The sequence below is a fragment of the Amblyraja radiata genome, chromosome 2, assembly GCF_010909765.2.
Source record: "Amblyraja radiata isolate CabotCenter1 chromosome 2, sAmbRad1.1.pri, whole genome shotgun sequence".
In the NCBI taxonomy this organism is placed as follows: Eukaryota; Metazoa; Chordata; class Chondrichthyes; order Rajiformes; family Rajidae; genus Amblyraja; species Amblyraja radiata.
In genome coordinates, this window is record NC_045957.1 from 148991546 (window position 1) to 149004630 (window position 13085).

At 42.2% G+C, this 13085-nt stretch overlaps 1 protein-coding gene and 1 long non-coding RNA gene across 9 annotated transcripts in view; both read right to left on the bottom strand.

Annotated features, from left to right (window-relative positions):
• ctnnd2 (catenin delta 2) overlaps positions 1 to 13085 on the bottom strand; it is a 1121748-nt gene that overhangs the window by 481888 nt on the left and 626775 nt on the right. The gene's annotated exons all lie outside the window — the stretch shown is intronic.
• Positions 4814 to 10621, bottom strand: LOC116970499. Its single transcript, XR_004411164.1, has 3 exons — positions 10610 to 10621; positions 9129 to 9133; positions 4814 to 4891 (listed from the first exon to the last, which is right to left on the bottom strand). It is a non-coding gene; the product is annotated as an uncharacterized LOC116970499 (long non-coding RNA).

A 13085-nucleotide genomic window follows, 5' to 3' on the forward strand; every position in this document is an offset into this window, starting at 1 on the left:
CTTTTCCATTAATTTGCCCACCACTGAAGTCAAACTAACAGGTCTATAATTGCTAGGTTTACTCTTAGAACCCTTTTTAAACAATGGAACAACATGCGCAGTACGCCAATCCTCGGGGATTATTCCGGTTTCTAATTATCCCTATTCAAATTAAACCGAAACCCCATCAAAGGGGTTGTGAATCAATCCTTGTGGAGTCAAATACAACCTCTCTCATCATTAATCCAAAACCGACAGTGAACTTCTCATCAACCACCAATTATCTCTGGAAATGGCCAAAAGCTGCAAAAATCACATCAATTACTCGTTGTATTGCACACTGATAACCATTTCAGATGTGGGCTCGCTGTGGCACATCTTTATACTGCCTCCGTTGATTACATCTTCGCCATTCAGCGCAACGTAGCAGGGAGGAAAAGCAAATGTTCATGACTGATCTTGGTCTGGGCTGGACTGGAGCTTTGCCCGGATGGGCATAGAGGTGGAGTAGCAGTGGGGCTGGAGACAGAAATGCATCCAATGGATTTAGCCAAAGACCAACAAGACCTCTGGGCAGATGAGAGGGCATACTCTCATCTGCCCACTTAGTTAGAGGACATACAGAATTTGGAGCTTTCTTGGGATGGGATGTGTGGAGGTTGTGACCCTTGTGGGGAGATGGTGGAGTTCAGAGAGTTGAGGATCGGGAGGTTTTTGTCAGTCTCCCTACCTGCTTCCACTACCTGCAACCTCAGGCAACCACCTGCAACCTCCGGGAACCGCACGGAAACCTTGTGTGGGGCACAAAGTCTCCAGAGGTTTCCGTTCAGGTTTCCTAAGTGGGACAGGGGCGTAACTGTTCATGAACCTGGTGGGGTGGGGCTTCAGGCTCCTGTGCCTTCGGTCCGATGGTATCCACGAGAGGTGGGCATGGCCTAGATGATGGGGATACCAGATGATAGATGCTGCCTTCTTGAGGCAACATTTTATGTTAAAACATTTGACTCCTCTTTCCATTACCATACTGACTTTTCTGTCCTGGGCCATCTCTATTGCCAGAATGAGGCCACGTGCAAAGGACATACCCATTCACTGATCCTCAATTCTCCCACTAGTGGAAACATCCTCTCCACATCCACTATATCCAAGCCTTTCACTATTCGGTAAGTTTCAATGTGGTCCCCCCTCATCTTCCTAAACACTAGCGAGTAAAGGCCCTGTGCCGTCACATGCTCATCATATGTTAACCTACTCATTCCTGGGATCATTCTTGTAAACCTACTCTGGACCCTCTCTAGAGCCAGCACATCCTTCCTCGGATATGGTGCCCAAAATTGCTCACAATACTCAAAATACTTCAGCATTAAAGGACGTTCTTTTAGGAAGGAGTTGAGGAGAGGTTTCTTTAGTCAGAGGGTGGTGAATCTGTGGAATTCTTTGCCATAGAAGAATGTGGAAGCCATCAGTTGATATTTTTAAGGCAGAGATAGATAAATTCTTGATTTGTACAGGTGTCAGAGTTTATGGGGAGAAGGCAGGAGAATGGGGTTAGGAGGGAGAGATAGATCAGCCATGATTGAATGGCGAAGTAGACTTGAGAGGCCGAATGGCCGAATTCTACTACTCCTATAAAGTGTGGCCTGACCAGCGCCTTATAGAGCCTCAGCATTACATCCCAGTTTTTGTATTCTAGTCCTCTTGAAATAAATGTTAGTATTGCCTTCCTTACTACCGATTCGACTTGCAAATTAACCTTCTGGGAATCCTGCATTAACACCCCCAAGTCCCTTTGCACCTCCAATTTCTGGATTCTCTCCCCATTCAGAAAATAGTCCATGCCTTTTTTTCTACCACCAAAATGCATGACTCCGCACTTTGCTACACTCTATTCCATCTGCCAGTTCTCTGCCCAGTCTCCAAACCTGTTCCAGTCCTTCTGCAGAGTGCCTGCTTTCTCTACACAACCTGCCCCTCCACCTATTTTCGTATATCATCTGCATAAGGCCACAAAGCCTTCAATCCCCTCATGTAGAAACCAGAATAGTTACAGTGTTAACAGCTCAAGAAGGAGCATAATTCTTGGAATGCATTCATTGAAATCCTTATCAGTCAGTCCAGTATTCAGGAAGGCCAGTGAGAGGTGATGGTTTTTAACTTAATTTTAAAGAATGAACAATAGGCAAGTGAGATAGCATATTGAGGACGTGATCATGGTTTGATCAGATTTAACATAATAATAGAAGACACCATGAATCAATGACAATTTTATTCGCCCAAAATACATTTTAGAAAAATTGGACAGAAATAGCTCCTTGATGGTAAATCAATGTTCGGGGCAGGTGGGAGGTTCAGAACAAATATGTGAGAGGGAAGATATTTTTGTGTAACTCTTTCCACTCAGGAGTGCCATCTGTGTAGCTGCCAGGGGAAGCTACAGAAGCAGATACAATTACGACTTTTAAAATACGTTCCAAAAAGGTACAGGTTTGTAGGCTAATTGGCCTCTGTAAATTGCACCTAGTGTGTAGGATAGGTCTCTAAAAACATTTGGATACATATATAATGGATTTAGGCAGGTCATACACAGGAAGGGTATATAACTATAACAAGGGTTGAAGACACTACTAGTTGTAAGTGTCTGTGTTGTGGAGGGTGCAGTGATTTATAAACATTGGGAATGGCTGATGAATGATAGCTGTGAGGAAGGAGTGTTTGGCTGGGCTGGGATGGACATTAGAACAAAGGAGACGGGGTGATTTTTGAAGCTACATCAAACAGCAATGAACTAAGAGCTCGGAAGTGAATTAGCATATCAATCTTTTGGTTGACATGGATACATTGGGCCATTTGATCTCCTTTGCAGCACATTTCTGAGATTCTCTGTTGATTGACTAATTTATCAGGTCTGCTATCTTATCAGCAGTGGTTAAATGCATCGATGGCATTGCACAGCAAGAAAGACCAGGAGACGGGATCTTGAAAAAATCAACTTTCTGATACAGGGTCTTCAACCTGAGATGTCAACTGCATCTTTTTCCACAATTGCTGTCTGACCTGCTGAGCTTTCCAGCTTTTTGCAGTTTTTATAACAAATGGCAGGAAACATTTCTTCACACAAAAGGTAGCAACAACTTGAGCCTGTCCCCCCCCCCCCCCCTGCCCCAAATCCTCAATATTAATGAGCTTGATAGGTTTTTGTTAGGCAAGATATAATAAAACCAAGGCAGATTGATGGAGTAAGATCATGATCAGCCATGATCTTGTGCAAGGATAAGACAGGCTCGAGGGACTGCTCCCATGCTAATCATCATCAACACGAGACCACTCTACAGAGTAAGGTGGATCAATATCTCACACAACGAAAGCACTTCTGTGTTATTACACTGGATCACCTCTTAGCTATAGGTACAATCTCCCAGTTTGCCATGATGTTAAAAGCATACTTCTTGACAAATTAACCTTACAGTAAAGTATATCCACAAATATTCCACACACTAGTGGTGTCTATGCCTGACAATGCATGCAGCTTAATCGCACAGCTATCAAAAATGGCAGATTGATACCAGCGTTATCAGGAAAACACATTTCCAAAGCTTTAAAAGTGCCTGGGTATTATCTATCAAAATCTATCATTCCAGTGTGCTGCTATTATATAGCAGATCAGTGGACAGCAAAAGGCCAACACGGACTCCCTCCATTTGGGCACGATGTATTTCCTTCTAAAGATTGAACTTTAGCAGTGTATCTTTTCACTATAATTTATTGTTGAAGCAATGATCAACATCAAAATCGATCCATTGCCCTCTCCCACTGTATGCTCAACACCAGAGATATAAAGCACGATCTAAGATCAAAGGAAGAAGCTCAGTGCAGTGGAGATGTCTCTGCAACGAGTACATAAAGAAAACAGATAATGGTAAATATAAAAGATATCATTTTGAAATGCTGAGCCAAAGTAATGGAAGTAGAACTGCAAAAAAATACATGGATCTACATAGTAGAGTAAAGGAGATTCTCTCTAGTTATTGTGTATCTGATATTTACAGAAAATACAGGAAATAGAGTCATAGAGTATTACATCATGGAAACAGGCCCTTCAGCCCAACTTGGCAACACTGGGCAATATGTAAATAGTCATCAGTCAATGAAAGTAAGCATGCAGATACAGCAGGCAATGAAGAAAGTGAATGGCATGTTGGCCTTCATAACAAGAGGAGTTGAGTATAGGAGCAAAGAGGTCCTTCTGCAGTTGTACAGGGCTCTAGTGAGACCACACCTGGAGTATTGTGTGCAGTTTTGATCCCCTAATTTGTGGAAGGACATTCTTGCTATTGAGGGAGTGCAGCGTATGGTTACAAGGTTAATTCCCGGAATGGTGGGACTGTCATATGCTGAGGGAATGGAGCGGCTGGGCTTGTATACTCTGTAATTTAGAAGGATGAGAGGGAATCTCATTGAAACATATAAGATTGTTAAGGGTTTGGACACGCTAGAGGCAGGAAACATGTTCCCGATGTTGGGGGAGACCAGAACCAAGAGCTACAGTTTAAGAATAAGGAGTAAGCTATTTAGAACAGAGATGAGGAAACACTTTTTCGCACAGAGAGTTGTGAGTCTGTGGAATTCTCTGCCTCAGAGGGCGGTGGAGGTTGGTTCTCTGGATACTTTCAAGAGAGAGCTAGATAGTGCTCTTAAAGATAGCAGAGTCAGGGGATATGGGGAGAAGGCAGGAACGGGGTACTGATTGTGGATGATCAGCCATGATTACATTGAATGGCGGTGCTGGCTCAAAGGGCCGAATGGCCTCCTCCTGCACCTATTGTCTATTGTCTCGTCTACACTAGTCCCACCTACCTGCATTTGGCCCATATTCCTCTAAACCTATCATGTCCATGTACCAATCTAAATGTTTCTCATAAACAGTTAAACATTTTCTATATTATTCATGTTACAAGACAAATACAGGCTGTTCTAGTTCTCACGATCTCTTCTTGTCTCTGTCCTTAACCATGTCCACAAAGATTACCTTTCTGTGCTAGACGTCTTTTGATAAGGTAAATAATATTTGGCAATACCGTTTAGCCTTATTTCATACTGCTATACAACAGAACAATAGCAGAAAGTTAAAATGACCAGTGTTGTTCAGCCAGGGATAGATTAGATGTTCATGAGTTCATAGGTCATAGGAGCAGAATTAGGCCATTCGGCACATCGAGTCCACTCCGCCATTCAATCATGGCTGATCTATCTTTCCCTCTCAATCCCATTCTCCTGCCTTCTCCTCATAACCTTTGACACCCTCACTGATCAAGAACCTTTCAATCTCCGCTTTGAAAATCCCCAAAGACTTGGCCTTTACAGCCATCTGTGGCAATTAATTCCTGTTTTATTTCCACTTCAATTTATCCCAAACGACTCAACAACTAATGAGAAACTTTTTACAACATGAATGCTGAAACACAGCCACAATTTTCTAAAGCTCCAAAAACACCAATGTGATGATTGTTAAAGGTACATCGGTTAGGTGATAAATAATGGCTGAACATCAAGGAATATGCAATATTTTCTATTAATTTTGAAACACAACTTGGCTTGCAACCATCATATAAAAACTGCATCCAATACTATAAATTACCCTTTTGAACTGTGCTTTATTGTTTTTAAGGTTCATTGACCTGAGGAAAATGTCTTAATCTTTGCAATTTGTTGTCGTAAACCATACAAAAATACCTGTTGGTTAAGATATTTAAAAATAAAAGTAAAATCTGGAACATATAATGACCATGTAGACTTAATTCACTTTGTAAATGGATAAATGGTGGCACCAAATCTTGTTATGTTTACATTTTCCAACTCCATGATCAAACTGCAGAGAAAATGGCAGCTTTTAGCCAACTCTATTAGCCAGTTTCCCAAATGACTTGAAATTTTGTGATTGAAAACGGTTTTCCAAAACCTGCTTTCCTATCTTAGGTAAAAGATGGAATGGGCTCTATACAGTACCAGGAGATATTATTGAAATCCACGAGGAAACAGTCACTTAAAGAAGATGATTAAGATGAATGCTTTCAATTTAACAGAAGTGCACTGTGAAACAGCCTGCTGGCACAAGTCCACACATGAGAAAGAGCTTCATAAAAAGGCTTGAGCTTTCTTCACCACAAAATAACCAGAGGATTATGTTGTTTCTCATTGCATGACCTCTGCCTATCAGACTATACTCATTATACAAAAGCCAATAGTAATGATTTCAAAGTAATGAGAGTCAACTGGTCCACGAAAGTGGCGTTTATAAATAAATGTTAAATGTTAACTATGTCAGCATTAAGTACCATTTACTGGATTCCACAATGGCTATTTTATGCTGTGAAAAACAACGAAAGATCCTAGAGCAGCGTTTTAAAATAGTTAAACAACATTAGCACACATTGTTATTTGTTTTGAAGAGCTCAGGAATAGCAATTCCAATCAATGCTTAGTATGTTGGAAGAATGCTTGTTTTTCTAACACAAAGCTAACTGTGAGGCAGAACATTACAAGTATGTCTTTTATAGGACTTTTTGAATAAATGCACACCTGGCCTTGAGGAAGAAAGTTATTTCATGTAAATAAATTGATCTAAATTTAAAATCAAAATGGAGTCAGATGAAGAATGGTGGAGTGATATAGAGGGAAACAGGTTCTCTGGCCCAACTTGCCCACACCGGCCAACATGACCCAGCTACACTAGTCCCGCCTGACGCATTTGGCCCATATCCCTCCAAACATGTCCTATCCATATACACAAAAATGCTGGAGAAACTCAGCGGGTGCAGCAGCATCTATGGAGCGAAGGAAATAGGTAACGTTTCGGGCCGAAACCCTTCTTCAGACTCCTATCCTATCCTATCCAGGTCCTATCCATGTACCTGTTTAATGGCCCTGTCCCACGGTACGAGTTCATTCCAAGAGCTCTCCCAAGTTAAAAAAAAATCAAACTCGTGGTAAGCACGGAGAATGAACATAGCGGGTACGTCGGAGCTCGGGGCCGTCTCTTAGCGGCTCGTAACGCTAACGACAGGTACTCGGGAAGACTCGCTAATGGCAGGTAAGCACAGGGAAGACTCGTGAAGATTTTTCAACATGTTGAAAAATATCCACGAGAGCCACGAGTGTTCCATACACCCAACACCCTTTGTGTGAAAAATGGATTACGTGGATCACAAACATGTCCGAGACACCACATTTTGGAAAACATTAGGCTTGTCTTGGCGGAAAAAACAGATCAATTTCTTAAGACATGGACACCCTTTACTGAATTCTTACAACAATAGTATGGTGAAACACAAATTTAAATTTAAATCCGATGCTAGGTTGGGTGACACTTTTTACTTCTTTCCTTTCTTGCTTTTTCTCTTTCTTTCCTTTTTTTCCTTTTTATAATTTAGGTTATAAGGTTAAAAATGTACAATCATTGTATAATTCCAGATGCCAAATGTTATATCTTTGTACAATTGCTTCTAATAAAATAAAAAAAATTAAAATGGATTACATTTATTCAAAATGAGTCAATGACAAAACAAAATGTATCAATATATATATCATAATTACTGATTAAAAACCCTGGAGTTTGCTACCAACAAGCATCTTCACAGTAACAATATCTTCACTGTAAGCTGTGCAGCAGTCCGAAATTAATGCCCATCAAGACACAAATAAAAACATTAATCGTACCTTGTTGTACGTACTCCACTCAGGCCTTGTCTTCACTGATGGAATCTATTTCCAGTTGTCAAGCACTTTCAACATAATATTCTCTCAATAAGTATGTGGACAATTTTGTATTTGCCCCACCGCCAATTTCTCCAGGAAATAGAATTACTTTTTATATATGGTAAACTGTTCATAACGAACTGTTAGATGGTAAAGGTCAAATGATTTCTCAAAACATTTTACTACAATGATATATTTACTGTGCACTGTAGCTGACAGATTGGACTATTAATACAATCTATCTGTTCTCTTAACGCCCTGCGATGATATGTTTTGGCTTCTTACGGATGTCACATGTGTCACATCTGGGCTCCATTCAATCATTCATGCACTTAAGAAAAAATAAAATCAGTAAATTGAAAATTGTCTCCTTCAACTGAAATGGATCAGAGTTCATTCCAACTGTACTGCAATGGATGGGTCATAGAAATATAGAAAATAGGTGCAGGAGTAGGCCATTCGGCCCTTCGAGCCTGCACCCGCCATTCAATATGATCATGGCTGATCATCCAACTCAGTATCCTGTACCTGCCTTCTCTCCATACCCCCTGATCCCTTTAGCCACAAGGGCCACATCTAACACCCTCTTAAATACAGCCAATGAACTGGCCTCAACTATCTTCTGTGGCAGAGAATTCCACAGATTCACCACTCTCTGTGTGAACATTTTTTTCTCATCTCTGTCCTAAAAGACTTCCCCCTTATCCTTAAAATGTGACCCCTTGTCCTGGACTTCCCCAACATCGGGAACAATCTTCCTGCATCTAGCCTGTCCAACCGCTTAAGAATTTTGTAAGTTTCCATCCTTGTATGAGCGTCATCCTTGTATGAACATAGAACAGTACAGCAAAGGAACAGACCATTCGGTCGATGATGTTTGTGCTGAACATGATTCCAATAAAAAATGGAATGATCTGCCAGAGGAGGTGGTTGAGGCAGATACTATAACGACATTGAAAAAACGTTTGGACAGGTACATGGATAGGAAAGGTTTATTAGTCACATACACCAACTGGTGTAGTGAATTGCGGATTACCATTGCAGCAGGTAGGGCCAGTGTAGATGGGACATCTTGCTTGGCATGGACAATTTGAACAACTTCAAATTCCTGGGAGTAAATATCACCAACATGTCCTGGACCACCCATATTGAAGCAATGGCCAAGAAAGCACACCAACGCGTCTGCTTCTTTAGAAGGCTTTGGAAATTTGTCATGTCCCCTACAACTCTCACCAACTTGTACAGATGCACCATCAAAAGCTTTTTATCAGGATGCATCACAACATGGTTAGGGGACAGCTCCATCCAAGTCCCCAAGAAATTGCAGAGAATTGTGGACACAGCCCAGACCATCACACAAACCAACCTCCCTTCCATTAACTCTATTTATACCTCACATTGCCTCGGCAAGGCCAGCAGCATAATCAAGGATGAGTCGCACTCTGACTGCTCCCGCTTCTCCCCGATCAGGCAAAAGGTATAGAAGTGTGAAAACGCACACCTCAAGATTCAGCTACAGTTCCTTCCCAGCTGTTATCGGGCAACTGAACCATCCTACCAACAACAAGAGGCAGTCCTGAACGACTACTTACCGCATTGGAGAAACTCACACTATCTCTGATCAGACTTTACTGGCTTTATCTTGAACTAAACATTATTCAGTCATAGGGAGGCACCGTCCTGTACGGGTTTGGTTGCCCAGCCTGCAGCTGTCTGTTTTTTTTCACCTTTTTTCATTTTTAGTGAGTTGAGTGTTTTGTTTTTGGAGCTCTAGTCTTTTTTATGTGGGGGGGGGGGAAGGGGGAAACTACTTTTCAGGGAACCTACCTGGTCGGGGAGGCTGCTTTTCTCCGAGCATCACCTTCGACCCGTCCTCGCGGCCTACCAGCGGGGCCTGGAGCGGCGTTTCCTATCAGGGACCGGCCAGAACCTCAGCTTCGGAGGCAGCACAACGCTGGAGCGCCATCGCGAAGCAGGCGATGCGTTGCCCGGGTTGCCGCGCTGGAACTCCGGTGAGCTGGGACCGCCGTTGAAACATCGCGGAGCTGCAGGACTGTGGAGCGGCCAGCTGCGGGCGGCGGCGCTGAACTTTTCATCGGGAGCCTGGAATCTCTCGCCAAGATCGCCAGTGGTGGAGCTCCATCCGGCACGGCCTGTTGGCTTCGGAAGCCATGGCCTCCGGTAAGGAAGCGGCCGTTCCAGGGTTCCCATGCCGCTGAGAGGAATCTCCCGATGCTTGAGCACCATCACCCGGCGAGAACGGCCTGGAACATCAGGCCTCCATAAAGGCAACTGTGGAGGCCTCAATAGGCCCGACTATGGGTGGACATGGGGATGGGGACTGGACATTGTGCCTTCCCTCATAATGGGAACCATTGTGGGGGGATGTTTTTATGTTTAAATTTCTTTATTATTGTTATGTTGTTTTATTTTTTATGTGCTGCAATGGTAATCCGCAATTCACTACACCAGTTGGTGTATGTGACTAATAAAGAACCATTGACCTTCACGTTATTCCCTTTATCATGTGTCTGTATACTGCGGGTGGCTCGATTGCAATTAATAATTGTCTTTCCGCTGACTGGTTAGCACGCAACAAAAGGTTTTTACTGTACCCTAGTACACGTGACAATAAACTAAACTCGAACTCCACTCTTGGAATGATGCATATAATTTTGATAAATCCAATGCATTAAACAAACACCAACCGTATAACCATATAACAATTACAGCACGGAAACAGGCCATCTCGACCCTTCTAGTCCGTGCCGAACACATAATCTCCCCTAGTCCCATATACCTGCGCTCAGACCATAACCCTCCATTCCTTTCCCATCCATATAACTATCCAATTTATTTTTAAATGATAAAAACGAACCTGCCTCCACCACCTTCACTGGAAGCTCATTCCACACAGCTACCACTCTCTGAGTAAAGAAGTTCCCCCTCATGTTACCCCTAAACTTCAGTCCCTTAATTCTCAAGTCATGTCCCCTTGTTTGAAGCTTCCCTACTCTCAGTGGGAAAAGCTTTTCCACGTCAACTCTGTCTATCCCTCTCATCATTTTAAAAACCTCTATCAAGTCCCCCCTTAACCTTCTGCGCTCCAAAGAATAAAGACCTAACTTGTTCAACCTTTCTCTGTAACTTAGTTGCTGAAACCCAGGCAACATTCTAGTAAATCTCCTCTGTACTCTCTATTTTGTTGACATCCTTCCTATAATTAGGCGACCAAAATTGTACACCATACTCCAGAATTGGCCTCACCAATGCCTTGTACAATTTTAACATTACATCCCAACTTCTATACTCAATGCTCTGATTTATAAAGGCCAGCACACCAAAAGCTTTCTTTACCACCCTATCTACATGAGATTCCACTTTCAGGGAACTGTGCACAGTTATTCCCAGATCCCTCTGTTCACCTACATTCTTCAATTCCCTACCATTTACCATGTACGTCCTATTTTGATTTGTCCTGCCAAGATGTAGCACCTCACACTTATCAGCATTAAACTCCATCTGCCATCTTTCAGCCCACTCTTCCAACTGGCATAAATCTCTCTGTAGACTTTGAAACTCTACTTCATTACCCGCAACCCCACCTATCTTAGTATCATCTGCATACTTACTAATCCAATTTACCACACCATCGTCCAGATCATTGATGTACATGACAAACAACAAAGGACCCAACACAGATCCCTGTGGCACCCCACTCGTCACTGGCCTCCAACCTGACAAACAACCATCCACCATTACTCTCTGGCATCTCCCATTCAGCCACTGTTGAATCCATCTTGCTACTCCACCATTAATACCCAACCATTGAACCTTCTTAACCAACCTTCCATGAGGAACCTTGTCAAAGGCCTTACTGAAGTCCATATACACAACATCCACTGCTTTACCCTCATCAATTTCCCGAGTAACATCTTCAAAAAATTCAAGAAGATTAGTTAAACATGACCTTCCAGGCACAAATCCATGTTGACTGTTCCTAATCAGACCTTGTTTATCCAGATGCTTATATATATTATCTCTAAGTATTCTTTCCATTAATTTGCCCACCACTGACGTCAAACTAACAGGTCTATAATTGCTAGGTTTACTCTTAGACCCCTTTTTAAACAATGGAACAACATGCGCAGTACGCCAATCCTCCGGCACTATTCCCGTTTCTAATGACATTTGAAATATTTCTGCCATAGCCCCTGCTATTTCTACACTAACTTCCCTCAATGTCCTAGGGAATATCCTGTCCGGACCTGGAGACTTATCCACTTTTATATTTCTCAAAAGTGTCAGTACTTCCTCTTCTTTGATCCTCATAGTTTCCATAGCTAATCTACTTGTTTCCCTTACCTCACATAATTCAATATCCTTCTCCTTGGTGAATACCGAAGAAAAGAAACTGTTCAATATCTCCCCCATCTCTTTTGGCTCTGCAGATAGTTGGCCACTCTGACTCTCTAATGGACCAATTTTATCCCTCGTTATCCTTTTGCTATTAATATAGCGGTAGAAACCCTTCGGATTTACTTTTACCTTACTTGCCAAAGCAACCTCATATCTTCTTTTAGCTTTTCTAATTTCTTTCTTAAGATTCTTTTTACATTCTTTATACTCCTCAAGCACCTCATTTACTCCATGCTGCCTATAACTATTGTAGATCTCCCTCTTTTTCCGAACCAAGTGTCCAATTTCCCTTGAAAACCATGGCTCTTTACAATTTTTACGATTTCCTTTCAACCGAACAGGGACATAAAGATTCTGTACTCTTAAAATTTCACCTTTAAATGTACTCCATTTCTCTTCCACATCTTTCCCATAAAACAAACTGTCCCAATTTACTCCTTTTAAATCCTTTCGCATCTCCTCAAAGTTAGCCTTTCTCCAATCAAAAATCTCAACCCTAGGTCCAGTTTTGTCCCTCTCCATAATTATATTGAAACTAATGGTATTGTGATCACTGGACCCGAACTGTTCCCCAACGCATACCTCTGCCACCTGACCCATCTCATTTCCTAACAGGAGGTCCAGTACCGCCCCTTCTCTAGTAGGTACTTCTATGTATTGTTGCAAAAAACTATCCTGCACATATTTTACAAACTCCAACCCATCCAGCCCATTTACAGAATGTGTTTCCCAGTCTATGTGTGAAAATTGAAATCTCCCACAATCACTACCTTGTGCTTACTACTAATATCTGCAATCTCCTTACATATTTGCTCTTCCAATTCTCGCTCCCCATTTGGCGGTCTATAATACACCCCTATAAGTGTTGCTACCCCTTTCCCATTTCTCAGTTCCACCCAAATAGCCTCCCTAGACGAGCCCTCTAATCTATCCTG